The sequence below is a fragment of the Echinops telfairi genome, unplaced genomic scaffold (assembly GCF_000313985.2).
Source record: "Echinops telfairi isolate 266 unplaced genomic scaffold, ASM31398v2 ScPeMD7_23;HRSCAF=83, whole genome shotgun sequence".
Taxonomy (NCBI): domain Eukaryota; kingdom Metazoa; phylum Chordata; class Mammalia; order Afrosoricida; family Tenrecidae; genus Echinops; species Echinops telfairi.
Window position 1 is genome coordinate 37009886 of NW_022103920.1, and position 4834 is coordinate 37014719.

Below are 4834 nucleotides of genomic sequence, written 5' to 3' on the forward strand. Positions count from 1 at the left end.
TAATCCCTCACCAGATCCAGCAAAATGGCATCCATCATCCTTTTTAGCACTCAAGATCCGAGACCCACAGTGTACAGTAGTTTCTCCAGACTGCTGTCTAGAGGTGGTCATAATCGTGGACTCACAGAGAGCCTCCAAGAACCAGCTCTAAGGGCTCACACTGGAGGTCTCCTCTCTGCAACCCTCCCTGTTCCTGTATTCACGGGCTTTGCTTCTCCTCTCCCCAGACAGGAACGGAGAGACTTCATCGACCTCTGCTCAGCTCCTGGCCTGCCAGTATGGGTATCAACAGATAATTAGACACTGATTTACTGCATGGGAGAGCCCCTAGGATATTTACCCATGGAAGAGCTTAGAACCCCAGAGCACAGCCTATGGAGATGGAGATGATGCAAGAGAACAGCCAGGGCAATGCAAACCCAAAGGGCCACAAAGCCACTCCGCTAATCTGGTCCTCCTTCTCTGGGGGACAGTGAGGTACAGCCACAATACCAGGACACCCTACAAGCCTACATTTTTAAAAACTATTTCAATCTGTGTAATTTGAATGTAGGCCACAAGAAACCTGGTCCACTAACATAGTTTTAACATAAAAAAACAAGCAGATATCAGCTCCTGTGAGGACAGCCTGCAGAGCTTTAACTTAACAAAACAGTAAAAGTCAACAGGAGCTGAAAGTCCCAGCCCAACCCAAAATCTGGTTCTTCCAGTTTGGGGCATGACAAGGAGTGTTTGAATGACTATTAATAGTGAACAGAACCCGTTCACCTCCAGTGTGTATCTGCCAATGACTACTGGCCACAATCCACACCCGAAGTCTCCCTCCAAAGATCTCCACCAAACTGTCATGGCTCCTTATCCAATCAGACTACACAGTGCAAACTCAACAGGATAATTCTACCAATAGCAAAAGAAAAGAAATAGTCAAATCAGGGCTGAGATACAAGAGAGGGAAAATAAAACAATTCAAAAAACCAATGCAGCTAAACCTGGTTCTTCACAAGGATTAACAGAATTGATAGACGATTGGCAAACTTAACCAAAGAAAGGAAGGAACAAATTTCAATAGACAGCATGAGGATCAAAGAGTGGACACTATGACAGACCCTAATGAAATTAAAAGGCTAATTGCACAGTACTATGAAGGCCTGTACTCCAATGAATTCAACAACTTGAAAGACATGTACAAATATTTAGAAAAACAATCCTTCCCAAGATTAGCCCAGATGGATGTCAAGAACATCAACAGATCCATAGCAATAGAAGAAATAGACAAGGTTATTATGTTATTCTGGGTTGACTAGAGAATCAAGTTCATAGACATTCAAATATGTATAAGAAAGAGCTTTATATAAAAGACAAATTATATATTGAGAAATCATGCCAGCCCAGTCCAGATTAAGTCCATAAATCTAATATTAGTCAATGTCCTATACTAGTCCATAAATTCCTCTTTAGATTCATGCAGTACATGCAATGATGGCAAATGCAGGAAGATCACAGGCCAGTGGGTAGAAGGTCTTGTGGATCCAGTGGCAGTGGAAGCATCTCAGCACTGGTGTGGGTCTCCACGTGTGTCCTCCAGATCTCTGAGTGTCTCAACAGCAGGAAAGGGAAGGCAGAGAACTAGCTAAAGCAGTAACATGCTCCAGCATGCTCTAATTACAGAGAGGAGGCGGCCTTTGCAGAGTCACATATATCTTTACCCTCCAATCAAACTGCGACCTGATTAATCCCACATAATCCAATTGGCCAGGTTGGCACAATAAGCCTAATTACCACAGTTAACAAGGGATTACCAACAAAAAAATTCCTCAGGCCACAGGGTGTCACAGGAGAATTCCTCCGAGCATTCAGGGAGAACTGACACAAATCCTAAACAAACTCTTCCATAGCATAGAAAAAGATGTCAAACCCCAAACTCTATCTAGGAAACTAGTATAACTCTGACACCTAAAGTGGGCAAGGATCCCACAAGAATTGAGATCTACAGACAAATATCTCTAATGTACATTGATGCAAAAATTCTTGACAATATAATGGCCAGTAGAATACAAAAGTATATAAAATGAAAAATTCACCATGACCGAGTGGGATTCATTCCAGAATGCAGGGATGGTTCAACATCTGAAAAACTATCAGCATTATTTGCCATATTGACATGAAAAAGTGACAAGAACCACATGGTAACACCAATAGATGCAGAAAAAGCATTCGACTACATCCAACACCCATTCCAGTTTAAGACACTCAAATGGGAGGAATGAGAGGAAAATTCCTCAATGTAATACAAGCTATATATGAAAAATCAACAGCCAACATGGTAGTTAATTGAGAAAAGATGAAAACAATCCCCCTGCAAAAGGGAACCAGACAAGGATGCCTCCTGTTCCCACTTCTATTTAGCATCGTACAAGGCAAAGGAAAGACATCAATGATATCTCTCTGGGGAAGGAAGAGGTGAAACTATGATTATTCTCAGATGATATGATTTTATACATGGAAAACCCTCATAAGGTCCACAGATTAGTGCTGGAAGCGATAGAGGAATATGGCAGCGTGGCAGGAGACTGCTATATACATTAGACGAGACCATGGAAGAGGATATCAAAAAGGTAGTATCCTTCACAATAGTCAATCACAAATTTAAATAGCTAGGGATATACCTACCCCAAAAAGCAAAAGAATTGTACGAGGAAAACAACAGAACACTATTACAAGAAACCAAGAGTGACTTCCACAAATGGAAGAAGACAATATGGTAAAGTTGTCAGTCCTTCCCAAGGCACCATATAAGTTCAATGCTATTCTGATACAAATACCAATGTCGTTATTAAAAGAATTGGAAAAACTAACTACCAACTTCATACAGAGGGAGGAAAGCCCAGAATTTGTAGAGAACTCCTCAAGAGGAATGGCAAAGTTGAAGGAATTTCTTTTTTTTTTAATGGTATTTTATTAATATGACAATCTGATTTATAAATCTTTACACATTTCCAGGAAAACACTCAGGCATCAAAAACTATTTCAATATGCAAAATTCAAATTTACAACAAGAAAAATAAACACAGGAATTTCATTTTGGACCAGGTGGTTCTTGCTACACTACCTTGAACTGCTTATTCAAAGTCTAAAATGTAGGTGACACCCTAAAAATGTAGCAGAAGCCTTCCCGAACACTAGTTTCCATAACCTAGCTCGTGCGGCGGAAGTATTTCCCCTGGACTCACAGAACAGTCTTTGGAAGACAGGAACAATAGCTGGTCATTTGGTTGCCTTTCCGGCCTTCTGCAGCTCTTCAATGGGCTTCCATTGTTGGTTGATTGTTATTAGCTTTTGGGGTACAGTAGGATCCACAGTCTCCCAAGGTTCTGGATTATTTTTTCTATCAGTGATCACTTCGGATTTCGGAGGGAGTAGACAGCGAAAGAGGAGGCTCCGCTCACTGCGACGGTCATAATCAGCGCCAGAGGAATAAGTTCCTTCTTTTTCATCAGGAGTCGGAAAAAGCTCATGACGACGTCAGGGGGGCGCGTCAAATCTTGGCGGGCGGGCGGGCAGGTGCGGTGAACCCCGGGAGGGAATAGAGGAATTTCTTTACCTGACTTCAGAACCTATTATAGAGCCACATAAGTCAAAGCAGCGTGATACTGATACAATGACAGATACTCAGACCAATGGAAAAGAAGTGAAAACCAGTAATAAAATCATCAGCATACAGACAACTGATCTTTGATAAGGTCCCAAAAAATATCAAATGGGAAGCAGATGTCCTCTTCAACAAGTGGTGGCTGGAAAAAAATGGATATCTTCATACAGAAAAATGAAGCAAGACCCTGACCTAACTCCATGCACAAGAATAAATTCAACATGGATCACAGACCTCAAGGTAAAATCCCAAACTAGTAGGGCCATTAATGAAGGAATTTAGACAAACCTAAGGGAAGGACACAAACACAGAGGAAGCACAAATTGACAAGTGGGGTATACTGACGATAAAACACCTGTGCACAGTGAAATACTTCACCAAGAGAGTTATAAGAGAGTCCACAAGCTGGGAAAGCATCTTTAGCAATGGCAAATAAACAAAGGCTTTTTTATTAAAATCTACAATACTCTGCTAGCCTACACTAGGACAAAAACAAACAGCCCATTGAGGAGGTGGGCAAAGGACCTTGACAGAAGTTTTACAAGGGTGGAAATCTGGCCAATAAAGATATGAGAAAATGTTCCCAATCATTAGCCATAAGGGAAATGCAAATTAAAACTATGAGTTACCACCTACCACCCTCAAAGATAGCCCAATTCAAAAAATCAGAAAGCAGCAAGTGTTGGAGGGGCTGTGGTGAGATAGGAACTCTCGCCCACTGCTGGTGGACCAATAGGTATGTGCTGCCATTATGAAAATGGATTTGGCAATACCTAAAATAAATGGAAATTGAGCTACCATATGACCAGCAATCCCCTTACTGGGCATATACCCAGGAGAAGCAAGAAACAAACCACGGCCAGACATCTGCACTCCAATGTTTATCACGGCACAGCTCACAACTGCAAAGAATTGGAAACGACATAAATTTCCATCAATGGATGAATGGATTAAAAAACTCTGATAGATAGATACAATGGAGTACTACACATCCCTTAAAAAGCAGTGATGAACACATGAAGCACATTGTAACATGGGAAGAATTGGAGGAAATTATGCTAAATGAAGTAAGCCAAACACAAAAGAACAAGCACAGTATGAGTCCACTGAGGTAAGTTTAAAAAGCCACTAAATGCATTAATCCATGGGGTGAGATCCAGGCCCTCTGGCAGGGGTCAGAACTAG

General features: G+C 41.4%; 1 pseudogene; it reads right to left on the reverse strand.

Annotated features, from left to right (window-relative positions):
* Positions 1-3264: 3264 nt before the first annotated feature.
* On the reverse strand, positions 3265-3515 carry LOC101645507 (annotated as a pseudogene).
* Positions 3516-4834: the final 1319 nt, after the last annotated feature.